The sequence below is a fragment of the Hibiscus syriacus genome, unplaced genomic scaffold (genome assembly GCF_006381635.1).
Source record: "Hibiscus syriacus cultivar Baekdansim isolate YM2019G1 unplaced genomic scaffold, ASM638163v2 tig00110429_pilon, whole genome shotgun sequence".
NCBI classification, from domain to species: domain Eukaryota; kingdom Viridiplantae; phylum Streptophyta; class Magnoliopsida; order Malvales; family Malvaceae; genus Hibiscus; species Hibiscus syriacus.
In genome coordinates, this window is record NW_024062733.1 from 11,476,115 (window position 1) to 11,496,063 (window position 19,949).

General features: G+C 32.2%; 1 pseudogene; it reads right to left on the reverse strand.

The window, feature by feature from the left end:
- Positions 1-1,353: 1,353 nt before the first annotated feature.
- Positions 1,354-14,213, reverse strand: LOC120124719 (annotated as a pseudogene).
- Between the last annotated feature and the right edge of the window lie 5,736 nt (positions 14,214-19,949).

A 19,949-nucleotide genomic window follows, 5' to 3' on the forward strand; every position in this document is an offset into this window, starting at 1 on the left:
TTGCAGATTATTGGATGTTGAGAGCATGGTTCCGCTGCGTACGACGAAAGAAGAAGGGTTAACTGCCACGTCAGCAGAAGAAGAAGAAGGGTCAACCACCATGTCAGCAAAATAAGAAGAAGAAGGGTCAACTGTTACGTCAGCAAAAATGAAGAAGGTTAATAGAGGGTTAACTACCACAAAAACTAACGGAAGGTAACGAGAGAGACAAAAACGATAATGAACTAAAAGTTTGATGATTGTATTGTAAGTTTTAAAAGTTTGGTGACCAAAATACAAGTGTCCTAAAAGTTTAGGGACTATTTGTATACTTTACCCTTTAATTTAATATGTTTGAGTAAATTACCTATTTGGTCACCTACCATTACTTAATTTCTGTTATGATCACATGACTATTTTTTTTCTCCAAAATCATACATAATGTTATGATTTTATTTTGATCTCCCATCATTAAAAAATTAAAGGTGATTCTAATATAACTTCTTAAGATAATGTCATATCAACATTAGAAAAATAATTTAAAAAATAACAATTCAAATCAATATTATTTTTTTAGCGACGAATAACTAAAACATAACGTTAGATATGATTTTTAAGTTAGTGATCAAAATATAAACTATATAATAGGTAGATGACTAAATAGGTAGTTTATCCTTCTTTTTCTATACAACTGTTAAGCCTATTTTTAATACAAAAATAAATTATATTAGATTATTTAAGTTAATCCTTTAATTACGTTCTAAATAATAATTTTGTTGATCAAATGTGCGGTACCAGTGTGGCATCCGCAATAGAAAGAAGGGTAAATTACATGTTCAGTACCTAAATTATTAATTTTAATTTATTTTAATACCTAAGCTTTTAATTTTTTTAAAACCATACCTAAAGTTTAATTTTTATTTTATTTTAGTTCCTCGTTAAAAAATTAACGTTAAATTTCTAACGTACCAAAAGTGATATTTAAGTACTAAATGTGTTAAGTTTTAACGACGAGGTACTAATATGAAACAAAAACCTAAGCATTATGTATAATTTTGAGACAATTGAAAATATAGATATTAAAACGGATCAAATTTGATAATTTAGATACTAAACTCGTAATTTACCCTAGAAAGAATCACACCAAACTTACCGACCAACAAACCCATCAGTAAATAAAATACATTAATTAACCCTCAAACCATGCTCTTAACTCAAATATATTCCGCATAGCCTTACCTGCCTTCCATGCAATTTGCAGAGTGAACCAAACTTGCAGCAATTTCATGAAAAGGTGCCACCTTTATTGCTCAAGATAAGATTGTTTCCACTTTTGACCCACAAGTTTATAATTTGGTATTTAAAGAATGAAAATGGAGGAAGTAAAGCAATAATATTATTTATATTGTAGTCTCTTTAAGCCTGTAATTTGTGTACCATGCAAGGCAGCCATTTTGACAATTTGTGAGGACCATTTTGTTTTGGGGTCAGTTTCTAGCGCTTAACTGTGTAGCTAATCTATAGTAAATTTTGTTATTGCCGCTGTCTTTGGTAAAGCGAATAACCAACAAGAGCAGACATCAAAAACGTCCAAAGCACCTGCAATAAAACCAAGCACAATTAAGTAGGTAAGTGATTGGTTCCATCAGCCGCTGATCATGGTTGTCGTGAAGAAGAAATCGAAGCAATCAAGCACGGGAAAGAAATCAAGGAAACAATGAGAAGAGTACCGTATTGATGGTTTGCCACCGTTCAAGCCTCCGTATCCGGGACTGCATGTCTTCTATTATGCTATCCATCGGAGATGCCTCCCTACCATGTGAGGATTCTGATGGTGTACCGCCACCCTGTTTGGTCCACTAAAACATTATTAAAAATTAAGAAATTTGTTATGAACATCGATTACGGCCAGTTCTGATTCATAAACAAAAAAACTATTATTTTCATTAACATGCGGCGCTCAAATTATCAAGTATATGCAAATAACATTTACACGTCTATAGCCTGGTTTTCAAATCATCTACTTCCGATACTCTTTCATTGAAAGGTATTTCTTTGCTTGAGATGCAGAATCTAAATCACCATAACCATGCAGATTGCTATAATTATTCTGAGTCTAATCCAGCAATATACGAGGAAGCTTACATTAAAGGCCATATAATATATCAATATGTGTTGATTGCTTAATTTTATTTAACAATGAGCACCTGGGATTGTATAGACTCCACAAGTTCCTGTAACCTTGCAGCTTGATGAGTGTGAATTCCACTGTAATTTCTTTCTACCAATGGTATTCCTTCCAAAATTATTTGGAGATAACTCTAAAAGATATATATTCGTAGCAAGTTTAATTAACAGGAAAAATTGGAAGAAACACTGAAATATCTAATAACACAATTCAAAGACAAAACCTTTGTCGTGTACGAGCCATCGAGTTTCAATGCCGAACCAGCAGCTGCCACACCTCTTTATTGATCCCTTTGATCTGGACGTAAGGGCTAGGGGCATCTTGTAGATGATCAACCTCAATAAGAATCTAAAAGGCAGAAGAATGCCATCTTTAAATAGGCAACCGAGATAATGCATCAATTCCAACCATTTTTTCACCCAAAAATGTTATTACTTAATGTCTGTACAAAGACACGGGTGTATATATGTGGGAAATAATCAAGGGGGAAAAATGCCGCACCGACTGACTCATTTTCAAGAATAGTTTATGCAAACAAATATTAAAAGGAAAACGGTTCAAGAAAAGTGTGGTTTTCAATGGTATTAGACAAATGTAGAGAAGATTGAATAATAGTCTGGCCACTAAATGCTTCACACTTTCCAAGTGAATCGAGAAAATCTACTCACGCGAAAGGAATACTCAGAAGAAAGAGCTAGGACAGATGACTACTCCAGAAAACCAACATCATATTTTTCATACTAATACAATACAGAAAGAGTATTGCATCCTTGTTAATTTTGTCCAGAATTACTCAAATCAAAGTTTAACAGCAAAATTCAACTAAATTTAAGTGCAGACTTCCGAAATAGCCCAGAGTAGAAAGGAATATTTGGCATTAATCATGAATTAGAATTAAATCAGAACATTGAAAAAGCTTGAAACCTATGCTTTAAGTCACATATCACAATCAATTATTATTCTGAAAGCCACTCATATCGACACAAAAGGGGTATTACAAAACCCAAAACTAGTATTACCTTGCCATCTTGGTAAATCATTGCAGATGCTTCAATGTAGGCTACAGCTTGATACCTGACACCAGGTAAAAGAGTATATAATTACCAAAACAATTGAACATGAGCTTATCAACAAGTTCAAGTGAAAAAAAAAAGAAACTGAAAATGGCAGAATATGCCCGATTACTAATTTTCCAAATACGTAGACTCTGAAAATCAAGGCTACCGTCTATACCAGAAGCTGGCATTTATGTTTGAGCCCCGTCACCAACAAACTGTGTCAACAGTTGCATATTTTATGCCATGTTCTTAAAAGTTACCGCTCATAAACTACACATCCAACCAGTGTTTTCATTTTTCGAAATTCATGGAAGAGTATAAACTTATTGTTCAACTGTCCCACTCAACCCCTCCCCCCTCTTTCTCTCTCTGAAGAGGAGGGGGGAAAATTGCGAGCCTTTTGGGTCAATCCTGGGAAATGACTGTTCAAACCTCATTCTAATTGACAATGAGAGATATTAACATTGCAGTAGTAACCGTATTTTTCTTCAGTACCTATTTTAAAATAAGAATCCATACTAGAAAAATTGTAGTGAATATTAACATTAAATATTTGACTTACCCAAGGTTAAGAAGGCCAGAAACTGTACTGATGCTAATGTCAAAATCCACTTTGGGTTGAATGATGAAATTCCCTTCCCTAATTGGCTAACAAAGAGAACAGAGAAGAAATCAAAATATCAGCTATTTGCTACAGTTTTAGAATAAGCAACTGCATTGCATGGAATAAAAGACATTTTTTATAAATTTCACTACTAACCTCTCGTATTAGCAATGCAAATCTTCCCTCACATTTTCTGACTCGTACACAGTCACTCTCTGCTAAGTGCCCATTTGTAGGAGTTCCGGGAAGCCTTAAATATATATCTATGAAATTCTGAACAGAACTACAGAACTTAGCAGAGTCGACGATATTCAAAATATCTTGATAGGCCACCTGATACCATGAAGAAGTAGGAATGGATTGTCAATAACAAGGGAAGGCACATGAGTTTCGAACCAGAGACTTTCTGATACTTACTTGTTTATTACTCTTCAAAACGAATAGTGAACTCTCAGGAGAAAGAACAGGATCAAAGTCATTTCTGATTTTTAGCTGCAATAATTAAAAAAAAAGTTTGAACCAACAAACATATATGTGTTCCTATACAAAATCAGTTACTGCAAATATAGCCATACATTTACATGCATATATGTACACTCAATACATATGGTCATGCAATGGGTTAAAAACAGACACAGTAAAATATTTTATCAACATGTGTTCCTATACAAAATCAGAAAGAAATACCACGAGTTTTTTAATATGTATAAGAATGCGTAACACAAGTTTGAGATATTCATAGACTACTGACATGTGCATGAACAAGATGCGGTTCAATGTGTTGCTGGAATATTGGGAACACTGTCATCATGATCTCATTTTGGGACATAAAACACCCCACTCTGCTTTTGTCTCTTTGAACTCGAGAAATCAGGTGTGAATGGACACCTCCAACCTGGCTTTGCAGAAAACAACCAATTAATATTCTATCTTTTCTCAAAGAATACAAGATAATAGTTGAATCACATGAGAAAATCAAGCTGTAAAGATAGATTAAGGAAGTCATCTTACAACAGCAATCCACAAGTCAAGGGATTTTCGGATTTCAGGATGCAAAGCATAAACCCCCTCAAAAATGATCTGGACAACAGAAATGAATTAAATTTGAAATGTTAGAAGTATTGAATCCAAAGCAGAACAACCCAGAAAGGGTTTCAATTGCAGAAATATCAGGTAATATCTATGATAAAACAACCTTTAAAAACAAAATAACAGGCCTCTTGGATAAAGAAGGAACAAATATTTCACATTAGGAACCGATCTTTTAGTTTCTAACCAGCTGATATTTATTTAAATTGTAATATTTCCATAAACATAATAAATAAGTTTAAAAAATAAGCAAGCTTTGAAAGCAATGAAATAAATATGTAACAGACCACCCCACAATCTTCAGAAATTTCAAGCTCTTTGAAACAACTACGAGAGCCAGTCTCCAAGTTGAATACAGGTATTTTTGTCTTTCGACCATGCCTTATGTCACCAATGTTCTGCAAAAGACAAAAATAGAACAGTAAGGCATTACTGATCGGTATAAAACTTTCCGATCAACATCACACCCCAAGGTATACAATATATTTATAATCTGAATTTCTTTGATCAAGACCGTCATCTGGATACCATAAGCTCTAGTTGAACGGGTTAATTTCTAATAGTTTGTCTGGTTTTTACTATTTCAGAATCAAAATAAAAATACTTTAGGTAACTGGTTTTATTTTCCGGAAAGTAAAAGGAAACGCAGTTTTCAGAGATGCTGGGAACAAGAAATTACTGCTTCCAAGGATTTTGAAAACAATGTTTCAACTCCTGTTGATATTCATAAGGGGAATGATATTAATATAATATTATTTATGAAGTAACAGTAACAATGAATATTTCAAATTTATAAAAGGCGACCGTTAAAGTATTGTAAATATGCTACACGTAATATGTAAAGAAAAAGAAGATAAACATAATCAATATTCTAAATAAAAATATAAACTACAATATAAATTATATAACTCTCTAGTAATAACTACCAATTGTTTGGACGTATTCAATTCAATCTGAATTGGCAAATAAAAAACCTGTCAACGTTGAAATTAATATGTTAAACAAAATAAATAGAATAGACTTTTACATTTTTACATGTAAATGCAAATATTGTTTAGATAAATTATTTCTTCATTATTGCAATTTTTTATTCATTTCTATATGGTAAAAATGAATGCTAAAAATACTATTCTCAGTATAGTTTACAGAACTACCTAAAAGTATTGAAAAAAAGTAATAATATTTGTCAAATATATTCCATAATTAAAAAAATAACTACAAAGCACACAAACATAGGGACACATATATTATATATATGACAAAGACTTCCTATATGTCCTATATCTAAAATTAAGCAAAACATTGTTTATTGACGGAAACTGACAATTGGACCCACCAAACAACCTTTAACCTTATGAATCTTTTTCTTTTTCCCAAAATTAAAAAAAAATCTTATTTTAGCAATTTGATAAAATTTTAGGAAAACTATGATCGTTAAAAACTCAACTTTGCTAGTGAGAGAAAATCAATTAGATAATCAAAAATAAAAAATGAAATTTGCATTAAGGGAAATTGGTTACCATGTTATGAACATTAAGTGATGCTGGAAGTGGAATTAAGTTGACTTGTAATCGTAATCCTTACAAATCTTTAGTTAGTGTTCAGTTTAAAAGATGCATGGTTTGCCACTATAATGGTTCAACTGAAGTTCAATGCCTCATTCGGCCTCAATCCTTAAGACATGCATTAAATTAATTAAATTACACAAGGAACCTTACCTTTGAAAGCAAAGGCAAATCAAGAGAGTTAAAATCATCATATTTGAAATCCTTAACTTGCTCTGATTTAAAATAGCTTTCAAGGGAAACTACTTCACAACCAACAATATTTGCCATTTTATGTGCCAAACTTGTCTTTCCAGATCCACTAGGACCACCTGCAAATACAGGTGAGATATCGACAACATAAGAGTTCAGCAATTAGAAGATTTTTTTTTGATAAAAATGGGAGGCCTCGTTAAAACCCCCCTTCATAACCGTCAAGCTACGAAAATAGCTTAACGGACATTGGAAGGAGGAAAAGAGTGCCTCAAAATTTTATTACTTAAATACCAAGTACATCAAGAGTACATTACAACCAAACACAACCAGAATACATCCACAAAATGACCATAACAATCTGCAGACAACATAACAAAAACCTATCCCTAACTTAGCAATACTTTCCCATTCTTACAAAATAAGCTAGACATCCTATACACAGCAGAACAGTAGGCTGCACTACAAACTAATACCCAATTCCCAACTTTGCAAGCTCATCAGCAATTAGAAGATATAAATAGTGATTTCAAAATTTTACATGAACTTCTTTCTTCTTCTTTTTAAAGAGTAAGCACATAGAGCCAAATACAAAAACAGGAAGGTAAACTTTGGATTTCAAAATTGCTTTCTTAGCGGTGTAGAAGAAATGAAGAATCACGCTACAACAATTAAGATTCATAAAACGTGACAGAGGCAAATAAAGTTAAATTATAGTAAACGTATATTAATACTGCATTTCATATTTTATTTAAAGCTAATAACAATCAAAGAATTAATTATGCAGCAATCCAACAAGAGCTAACAGAACTGTTCGATAGCCCACAAACTTCCAAAAGTCCAGCCATACTCTAAATTTATGAAAAGAACTATCTTTGTTAGGACTAAGTTTTACACACCCAAACATTATTAAGAACGCTATTGAAGTTTGAACAAGAAATTAAATTAGAGCGACAGGGCAAAGGAATGACAGACCAACCAAAAGAAAGGGAGAGATGTCTAATTATTAAAATTACCAATTCCAACAATAACTGGAACTCCTTTATTCTCCAACAAAAACTGAAACAGGTAAACCAAAGAAAAACATGGCATTAGCTTTGGACACGAGTGACTGGTATTCTACAACAATTTAACATTATGAGCCATTTCATTATAAGAGCTCTTCCTTCATTACCTGTATTCCTTGCACAGCAAGAAGTAAACCCCGGTCCAAGTCATATGAATCAGGCATCGGGGCAAGTTTCACTGTATCCCTGAAAGAAGAAGAACCTGTTGCTGCTTCATGAGAAAGTCTACGCATGAAGTAAATTACAACTCTTCCATTGTACTTGAGAAAAAGAATTACTTGAAAAGTTACCAAGCTGGCCACATACCTATAACTGAACCACCATGTGAATGATCTGATGAGTCAAAATGCCATGTTGGTAATACAGGTTCCATTTGGGATTTTGTTGGAGATCGAGTCCAAGGTTGAGATAAATCCTCAAGCCGGTTTACAAGGTTTGGAGTGGTACGAATGGGCTTTGGTGCTGCAATCACTTTTTCTTGATTACTAGAGATAGATGTAGCAGAAACAAGTGGAGGTGTATTGAGGCGTGGTACACCTGAAAGTGGAAATAAGTTGAACAAAAAAGAAAACCAAAAATAGTTGCATTCACAGGACAGTTAGATGGAGGTCACGTCTAGTGAACAACCTTTTCTTTCAAGAATCATTTCCAGATATGATTTAGTGATCCATTGTCCAGTAATTCCCAATCTCAGTGCTTCTGCTCCAACTGTCTGCAATAGTATAGCAACCAAAACAAACATAAGTTTTTATCAATTGGTTTTCATTTAGTATGACACTACAATGGCATCTGATCACTCTCATTCAAAGCTGAACCAAACAAAAGCAACAAGTTTTTGACTGGTCATATAAGGTCCAATTATATTTCTTTTTTCCACATATCTAGCTTATAACAAAGTCAGTTTTCAATGAAAAGCTGCTAGGTGATAACCTCATTAAGCATACCTAGTGGATAAGAAAATATCCCTTCATAATTATCTCATTTCTCAAAATTTTCCTAAAACAAAAAGCAATCTAACAGGAACACATACAAACATGTGAGGGTCAGTCACGGTCCATTAATAACCAACAGGTAGGCAACTTACATCAAGCAAAAACATCTTATACTGGAGTGTTTTCCAATCAATGCAAATTATATTAATAGTTTATGAAGGTAAAAAGGAATACTTTGATGCAAATATAACAAACTAAAAAAAATCTCAGATGTTTCCATCTGGAAGAAAATTAAGTGCATACTTTCCTATCTGTGCCCCTAAGCACCAAGAAGGTTTCCCCAAGTGTGTCAATTGTTTCAAATGACAGAGAAAGGCAGCCAATATTAACTGATGTTGATGCCCTTTTATAACTGACAACAACATTGTAGCCCAACGCCAGCAGTCCACCTAGTGTCATCCGTCCAACCTGTTCAAGATTAGATATTAAAAAAGGTAAGTAAAACCACATTAAGTTAGGGCCAATGAGCTAACTTTCAGATGATTTGTGATATAATAAGTTTCCAACACAAATAAGCATGCCTTTTATCTAACGAGAGAGATCCAGGGGAACGGTCGTAGAATACAGATTGGGCTGGCTTTTTAGTTGGTTTGATAGATATGTTACCAAAAATCAAAATGTTATGCAGTATCTCCTGAAATGATGCAGAAGAACAAGATCGAGAACCAATAAAGGTGTGCTGATCACTGGCAACCTTGCTTTTAATCATTTTGCATATTAGCTAATTGTTGCATAATACAGCTGTATTATTGCACATAGTTATTTGACAAAAACAATTCATGTCAATGACTTTGATACATAATAAAAACACACCTATTTCAATTATTTATCCTTAATTTAAAGATTTAAAAAGTTGGGTGTAATAATACCTGTAATAGAAGTCAAAAAGAGAATAAATTGATAGATTTAAAATGGAACTAGTTGGTATGTAAAACCATTTTGACATTAACACAGGAAAAGAAAACATCTATGTCACACTAGGGAGCACTACTTGAGTTTGACAGCAATGGCCATACTACAACTGCAAAGGACAAAATGTCTGACCTCAAATTCAGCTTTTGGTCTGATGATGAAATTTTTGTCCACAATTCTCTGATCCCCGAGTGACAGATAATATCGAATACCAGATTGCCGCACCTTAATCCAATCATTTATCCGTGCTTCTTCACTAGCTGATGGGGGTCTAAGGTACATCTCAATGAAACTAAAGCAAAATGAAATTTTCATTTCAGTCCCAAAACATAGAGAGAAAAAAGGCTATGGAGACATACATAACTAACACTCTGCATAAAGATAGCATGTCATACTAGTCAGAACCACTTACTTATCGGTTTCTGCTTCATCTTTAAGGAAAAAGGAAGAATGTCCGTCAGGTGTCTGCCACAGCAATAAAATGTTCAAATGAGACTTTAAGGGTGCAGCCGATTAACAATGCAACAAAAGTTTACTTCAAATGTTATGCATTAAAGAAATGGAATACCTAGAGGTTTGTTCCAATAAAAGGATGTTCACTCAGGACAGCTGCAGACAAATAACTAATCAAATTTTTTATCATTTTTTTCTTGGGTGGGGGGATATATATGTAGAGTTTTCTATGTTTTGTGTCCACTCTTTCCCACTTTCTATGTGTCTCATTAAGAATTCATTCAGCCTATAGTAATATCACAATGGCTACAAATTAAATCTAACTGCAATATGCAAATAAATTTTTAAAGTGAATTAAAGATTCTGTTCAGCGTATATATTCACCACTTAAACTGCAATAGTCACTGTTCTAAGTACAAAACTTCTCAAAGAGGAGATATCCAATGTCCATATGCATATATAGAAATATATATATATACATATATGGGGGGTGGGGAGAGAGAGAGAGAGAGACTTTCATATTCTTGAGAAAAAGAGGCACAAGAAATCCTAGGTCAGGTATGAAAACTAATAATATAAATTACAAAACATAAATTATCAAGATAATTTGACGGTGTTTATCAGTTTATGACAATGTACATTCTTTCTTGACTACAAAAAGATCATAATCACATCTTCTATGCATGACATGCTTAGAATTTTATTTAACAATGAGATATTAAGTATAACATACCTCACTTCTGCATTTCAGCTTGTAGACTGCTTCTCTAAACGATGATACAAAGCTGTTGTTAATTCTAATCTGCATGATAAACCCAATTACTGAGGAATTGCCAGTTAAATTCCAATAAGAAAGAACATAAAAAGAAACAACAACAACAAAAGAAAAAAAAACCTGTGCATGATGAAGGTCTGGCTCAATGTGCTTTCTAAACAAAGGAAAAATGCTATCAATAAGGTAATCCAGTGAGCAAGAATCTCCTATATCATATCGAACTTTGGAAAGAAGACTAAAATGAACACCACCAACCTGATACACCACCCAAATATTAAGAAGCACTATATAAAAATCTGATGAAAAGAATTGATAACCGCACAAGCCTTAATCAAACCTAATGCTTAGGGAAAAGAAGATATTACCACAGCAACCCGAATATCAAGCAAAGAGCGCAATTTCGCATGCAGAGCATAAGTACCATCAACTATTACCTGAAAAATGTATGAGCAAACTAAGTCCAAAGCACCCATAATTTGAAATATATCCTATTTTACACTTTCTTACCACCCCAGACATAGCACTCTTTATAGGTTTGGATCCAACACGTTTCTTTTGTTGAAAATCAAACACTGGTATCATAGTATCTTTCCCTTCTGTCAAATCCTGAGTTTAACCGGAAACAAAGGGAAAACTTTAAGATGTATACATTTAGAGTAATTCAGAACATATCGAGACACAGAAAAGTTTTTCAAAGGCAATAAATTAGATGAATGTGCCATTGTGAAGAAATGTACAAACCTCAAGATTTTGGATCAATGCATCAAAATCTATTGAATCCAAATCAGTCCCTTCATCAACTCCATCACGGTAGTTCTCCATTGGTATAACAGTGCAACCAATGACAGATGCTACCTTCACTGCTAAGCTTTTGGAAATTGAGACCACCATATAAACCCAAAAACATAATTATAAGAAAAGAAAGAAAGCACCCAGCACCATTTTTCCTGATTCTTACAATCTTTCTTTCGAAAAGCAAATAGATGGATAATTAGTAGAGGGAGAGAAATCAGAAAACTAAACAGAAATCTAAATAGCATGCTCACCTAGTTTTGCCTGATCCACTGGGACCACCAATGCCAACTGTGACAAGACCCTCCTTTTTCTCTCTGAGTTCTTGTATGGATTTGACAAGCAAATAATAGCCATGATCAAATGACTGCATCATTTCATCCAAATCGCTCATCAAACTCGAAGCAAATTTTGAGGAAAATTAATACATAAACTCAAATGACCAACAGAGAACTACGGAGTTAATATGAGAGCAAACTTGTTCAATTTTATATAAGATGAAATTGAAATAGAAAAACTGGAAACCTAGGATATAAAGCACCACAATATAAACACATAAACAACCAATAAAACAACAAAATAAGCTTACCATTTTTTTTATAAGAATAGGAGGCCTCGTTATAACCCCCCTTCATAACCATCGAACTACTAGAGTAGCTCAACGGACATTGGAAGGAGGAAAAGAGTTCCTCAATTATTTTATTGCTAGAAACCAATTACACCAAGAGTTCAATAATACCAATTACAACCAGAACATCTAAAAAACTAACGACAAAACCATTATAACAGCATGCCACAAACTATTTAACCTATCACTATCTTAGCAAGTTCATCCGCTTCCCAATTAGCTGCTCTCATTACATGCCTAACAGTAACACCTTTCTCCACTACAAAGGAGACAATGTCTTTCACCAATGAGTTGAACAGCGGGGTGCAGGAAGTAGGGCTCTTAATCCACTCCAAAGCCATCAAACAGACGGATTCTAAACTGAACTTACAACACTCTGAACTCCTCGACTCCATGAAGAGTAGCAACCCTCTTTTCATTGCCAAAAGTTCTGCCAAAACTGGAGGACCTGGACCAACACTCTCGAAAAAAGAACCCAACACCACACCTTTCTCATCTCTGAGCAGCCCACCAATTCCTCCTTTTTGCCACAACCTCTCTACGGCACCATCCACATTCAATTTAACAAAACTAGGGGGGAGGAGACCAGCACACAGACTTTGATGGAGCCGTTTTATAGCTCAGAACACAGTCTCCTAAGGTAATATCCCCCACTAGGCTATCAAAAGGGATTGACACCTTAGCAAATTTTGAAGAGAACCATGCTGCCACCCTATACCTTGTAAGAAACGAAAGCAGAGCAGAATCAAGCTTCCCTTTATTAAACACTATTTCGTTTCTCAACTTCCAGATCGTCTACAATATAGCCCCCGATAAGCTTACCGAAATTAATTAACCAAGATATTCATACCATGCCAACAATATGGTTAAGTGTCGTCAAGGCTGCATGCCCTAACAACACTGATATAGGTCAAGGACAAGAAAAAGGAAGGTAACATCTTTCAAACATGCCAAGAAATTAGACGAAAATTCAGGAAGAGAGCGCAAATTCGGCAAATATCAATTCAAACATGCGAAGAAGTTTAACATAACTGAGATGGAACCAAATTTTTTTCTTAAGTCATATATTTAACCCTAATCAGCACAACATTTGGATGATACTTGTCATGTTTTTTTTAAAGATCTCCGTTTCCATACTTGGATGATGTCATCTAGAATTAATGGTTTTCTAATAACAGGAACAATCATCAATTTATCAAACAGCAAATTGGGCAAATATCAAAGACATAGAGGCAGCTTAAAAAACTTGCAATACTAGATTTACATACCATAGTTCAAAATGGCATCAAGTAAATGAGATACTGTGAACAATCAGAAATTCAACGCATGTGTAAAACACAAACAAACACTTAAATGAATAAGGTACAAATAATCAAGATGCTCATCATCATTCAATAAGTAGCTAAAAAAAGATAACCCAATTTGTTACGATTCTTGTTTTTCGAACCTAATAACCCAAAAAGAAAAGTTCTAAATTCTAATGACAAAAGTTCTTCAGAACCCAGATTCGATTGGAGAAATAAAAAGTACCGAACAACCCAAAATCGAAAAACTGGAACAAAGCAATTTGATTGAAAACAAAAATTAAAGGTGGGCTGACCACATGGAGAGGTAGAGACTGGAGAATAGAAGAAGACGAAGTAGAAGTCGAAGGTTGTTGCTGGAAATAATCCCGTCCTCCCTCTTGGAATACTCTTTGGACAACTTCATCATCCATTAATTTTTCTTCTTTTTTTGCTCGAAAACAATAAAAAAAAAATCAGATTTCTTTTTCCCCGTTCCCGCAACACTGGTCTGCACTGAACTTTTTGTTTGCTTTGCTTGGGAGGAATCGGTTATCAATCAAATGAAATCTTTAATTAGAAAAAAGAAAATAATATAATTATGAAAATTTGAAAATTGTTTCTCTCTCTCTCTCTCTCTCTCTCTCTCTCTCTCTCTCTCTCTCTCTGGGCTTTTATTTTTCTTTCTTTTACGCTTTTCTTTGTTGTAGAGTGTAGACAATTTGCTCCCGCTTGTTTCCCTCATCGTGTATCTATTTTTTTTTCTTCTACTGTTATTTATTATTTTTTTAAAGCTCTATTTTTCCAAATATTTTTAAACTTATTTATTTGTAAACTAAGTTAGAAAAGAAAAAGGGATTTTTAAAAAAAATTATATGTACCACACATCCTTAAACTATGAGTATCATTTTAAATTGGTCCTTAAACTTTTGAATATTCTAATTTTATCCTCAAACTATGACTCTCATTTTAAATTGATCCCAAACTTTTGAACATTCTGAATTGATTCCCTGACTATAAAGCTAATTATAAGTTGGTCTCTAAACTTTTGATTATTCCAATAATGCCCCTCAAAATCATTCAACATTTGGGGATAAAATTGGAACATTAAAAATTTTGGGGACCAATATAGAAAGGGGTCATGATTTGGGAATGAATTTTGGATAGTTCAAAATTTTGAGATCAATTTAGAATTAGAGACATAGATTTAGGATAGAATTGTAATATTCAAAAGTTTTAGGACCACTTTAGAATGAAGATCATAGTTTGGAGGCTTATAATGAAATTAACTTTTTTAAAATAGAAGTAATAATACAATGTTAGGATTAACTACCAAAATTGTCACTTTTTTTCATTTTTGTTCACTTTTAGTAACCAGTTTCAAAAAATAACATTTTGGTCATTTACATAGTCTATTTATAACTAGGGATAGGCATGGGCTTTTTTTAAAAAAAATTGGGTTTAGATCGGGTCGGATTAGAGTTTAGGGTAAAAAATACCCAACCCGACCCGACCAGGGGAAAAATATAATTTTACCTTATATATTTATGAATAATTATAATAATACATATCTATATATTATTTTTTCAATTAAATATTATTTTTATTCAATAAAAATAATATTTTTTATTATTTAGGGTCGGATCGGGTTCAGATTTTATCTCAAAAAATTGGATCGGGTTCGGGTCAGGTGATTGATGTAAAATATTTTGGTCGGATCGGGTTGGCCGAAACCTGACCCAAACCCGACCCATGCACATCCCTATTTATAACATTTAGTCATTAGTTTGATGATGTGGGTTAATTTTTAGTTTGACCTCTAAACTTTTGATAAAATATCAAATTGACCTTTGAGCTTTAGATAAAATATTATTGGGTAAATTACGTATTTAGTACCTAAACTATTAATTTTAGTTTATTAGTACCTAAACTTTTAATTTTTTTCAAAATTATACCTAAAGTTTAGTTTTTATTTCATTTTAGTACCCACTATTAAAAACTTAACGCGTTTAGTACCTCAACTATCAATTTTGGTTCGTTTTAGTACATAAACTTTTAATTTTTTCAAAATTATACCTAAAGTTTAGTTTTTTTTTTCATTTTAGTACCCACTATTAAAAACTTAACGCGTTTAGTACCTCAACTATCAATTTTGGTTCGTTTTAGTACATAAACTTTCAAATTTTTAAAAGTTAACGTTAAATTTTGAATATAGGTAATAAAATGAAACAAAAACTAAACTTTAGGTATGGTTTTGAAAAAAATTGAAAGTTTAGGTACTAAAACAGATCAAAACTGATAGTTTAGATACTAAACACATAATTTATCCAATATTAATTTAACCCCTAAATCGGTCTAAAGTCCTCGTATGTCGTAGCTCACCACCATCCTCTCATTGTTAGCCTCTTCGAGCGCCTTATATTGATCTTCAAAAATTTTAAGTCACTCACTTTTGACCTCTTAAATACAAATATGATGTTCATTTTATCGAAAAATATTTCTAACTTCACAATTTGATATTCGCTCCACTTTTAGACTCGATGTCTAAGTACCAAAATGGGGAACTTAAATGTCCCAAGCAAAATATCTATGGACATTCTATGTTGTGAACTTATATCGTCCAAACCTTTTTAACATTTGGTCTCGCCTCCATGAAGATGCATTTTATATCCATTGTTCCTGAATAAAGCTAACCTAACTATCATCCTGCATCAAGTACAAAATTATTAGGCAAATGCATGCTGCCAAATACACGAGGAAGAAAAGCCTAGGTGAAGATTTGTTATAAAAATACCCCAAAGTGCTTAGAGGATGTAAATTGTTATACTTCTAAGAGCGTTTAGAGGATAACACTTTTTAAATAAAATGTCACGATTGTCGAGTTGTTTTATGATAGTGTCTTAATTTCATATGTTTAGATTTTTTTTAAAAAAATAAAAAATCGTAATATAATAAATTTTGATACTTTATAATTTCACCTTATTATAAAATATTTTAGGAACCTTCCCTTTAAAAAGTAATGTATAGTCTACATATCTTTTGGGACGGATTTGGTCTCATTGATCAAAACTTAATAAAAGGGTAAGGTAAGTAAAAGTATATAACGTGAAAGGTACATGAGATTACCCCATTTTTTTTCTCTACGTTTTCTCTCAAAGCTTTCTGCATTCTTACCAAGTTCTAAGAGAAAGCAATAGCACGACACAATTTGTAAATTTTCGTTTATGTAATTTCTTATTTTATTTATCCTATATGTTCTTGTTTTACAGTAATATTTCCAACACTCTAAATGGAAGAAGGAGCTATCGCATGCCAGGGGTTTGCAGCAGATCCCACGTATTTGGCATAGATCTAGACTCTTGCCCAAACTTTTTGAGTTCGGCTCATGAGTATCCAACCCATTTTTAGCTCAAAGGCAGTGTTTTGTTGCTTTGAGCGTCAAAGTCCCAGAACACCCTGGTTCTTGGGGTTTAGTCCCCGTATTCCACTTCACCATATGCTTCCATTGGACTGAAAGACCACACTTCTTTTGCATTTATGAGGTTCGCAAGAAGGGAGGTGTCGTGGTGGTAAAAAATGATGATAACAAGTTTTCTTTTTCTCGACAAGATAATTATTAAATATCGAATCAAATTTATCCAAATTGTATGCATTGTTAAAAAATCTCCCTAATACTAAATGGATGTAACAAGAACTACCACAATCTACAATCTTACAATCCAAATAATATGACTAAACAAAATCGGAAACATCCTGCCAACAAGAGACACACTCATAATTACACAACCTAAATCACATAACAAGAATTTCACGCTTCTAAACAGCAGCAAGTTTATCCCTTATCATAAACTTATTGCACCCGATAAATAAAGGAAGATTCTAAATCATTTGACAATGAACGCTCAAATACTCTGCAGTTTCTAATGTTCGAATCTGAAACCTCTAAGAATAACAATAATTCCTTTAATAAACTGAGATAACTTAGTTCGTGATTTCAAAATAACCTATTTAAATACATATATATTCCAAATAAGTTCATTTTTAATCGCATTCAAGATTCAATATTAAGGGATCATATTTTAAACTCGTCAGCGAGGAAAGAATTACATGAAGAGTCTTAAAAAAACATAATATTTAGCAAACTGGTAATAAAAAGTCCTACACAAAGGGGATCTAATAGGTTAATTTTATAAATATAAATATGAAAGTTATTAAAATATCAATAATTCCAGTATCTTGGGTTAATATAATTAGTATGAAAACTAATTCATTCAGTATTATGAGAGATAATAACCTATCATACAGTCTTAGTGGTTAAAATAAATATAATTCTCTTTTAAGATTTTGGGTTTGAACAACTGTGTCTATAAGGTTTGTGCTTTGTTGATGATTAAGAAAGATTATGAACATATATTACTCTTATAAATCACCTTAGATTATTCAAATTAGCAGAGTTAATTTTTTTACAAATATGATTAAAATATTTAGAGTTTTAGATTTTAATTTTAAAACATGTTATAACATTTAAATATACTTTTGAAATCAAAATATTTCATTAAGAATATATCAAACACTAACCCAATTATTATTATTACTTCTACTTGCATGATTATTAGTTGTGTCAAGTCACAAGTGCATCATAACACATCCATTAAAAAAAGCATAGTACTTGTCAGTAAGCATATAATATTAATCTTTTCTAATGGACAATTGGCACTCAAAAGAATATACTAACAATTATCAATCACCGTTCATAAAAATAATCCAAGTACTTATTAAAAAAACAGTAATACAAGTATTGAGTCAAGAGTCAATTGCAAGGAAATAGTGATGCCATACTTCAATTTTCGAGTCTAGTTTAGTCTACCGAGATAATATTCAATATGGTTTGGTTTAGCTAAAAATAAAGGATTAAAATATTTTTAGGTTAGAAGAATGAATTTATAAAATTTTAAGAAAATTAATTTATAAAATTTTAGGGGACGATAATAAATCATCAATAAAAATATAAAGAAAAAACTTAAATTATATGACACTTTAAAATTTTCAAGTGGATGACGATTTCTGTCAAGCTCTTGATCATGGATGGACCGGGGGTGGGCAGGTGAGGGCAGTCGCCTATTAAAAATTTAAAATTTTCATATATTTTAGATTTTTTCTATGGGGATGTTTGGCAAACAGCTGATAGCTTGTAGTTTATTCCAGTAGTTGATTTGATCAACTAATTTGATTAATTGTTTATATAGAAGTGTTTGGTAAAATTTAGCTGATATTTGATATGGGTAAAATGACAAATAAGGGTAAGATACATTTAGTTGTTAATTACATATATGTTTTATAATACTTTAGTCTTTATTGGGGTGATTATTCGGATTAAATGCTTTTGACAATGAATTAAAAATTCCTTAATAAAATTAGTGAATATTTTTGAAAATTTTGAATATATTTTTTAAATTTAAAATTTACGAATATTAACCTTGTGTGATTGATTCATACTATTAACTTTGTATAAAATATCAACAGTATATTTTTTTACTTTCATAATTTGATAGCTTGTAGTTTATTACAGTAGTTGATTTGATCAACTAATTTGATTAATTGTTTATATAGAAGTGTTTGGTAAAATTTAGCTGATATTTGATATGGGTAAAATGACAAATAAGGGTATGATACATTTAGTTGTTAATTACATATATGTTTTATAATACTTTAGTCTTTATTGGGGTGATTATTCGGATTAAATGCTTTTTACAATGAATTAAAAATTCTTTAATAAAATTAGTGAATATTTTTGAAAATTTTGAATATATTTTTTAAATTTAAAATTTACGAATATTAACCTTGTGTGATTGATTCATACTATTAACTTTGTATAAAATATCAACAGTATATTTTTTTACTTTCATAATTTGATATATTTTCTTAAAATATATTTGAGAATCTACAACTAAAAATTGAATAATAAAATAAAATTTCAGCTTAAATATATTAGGTTTGAGGTTATTTCATTATATTAGGTTTTATGATAATGATGTAATTATGGAAAAAATAAGGTCAAATATGTCATTTAACATCTTATTTTGCAATCAGCTCTTCCAAACCACTGAATTTTTAGCGTTTTCATTTTCAGCTTATTTTGCACAATAAACTCTTTAAAAAAGGTGTTTACCAAACACAAAAAATGGAGGGTTTGACTACCAATCAACTATTTATGCTCAAATAAGCTAAAAGCTCTTTAAAAAATTGTTTGCCAAACACCCCTATGTATTTTCTATTGAAAATCTGTTTTCCCTCCTTGGAATTTTAATTCGCCCCCTAAGTTTAAGTTCGTCACCTTGACATAAAATCATGTGTCCGTCCATGCTCTTGACC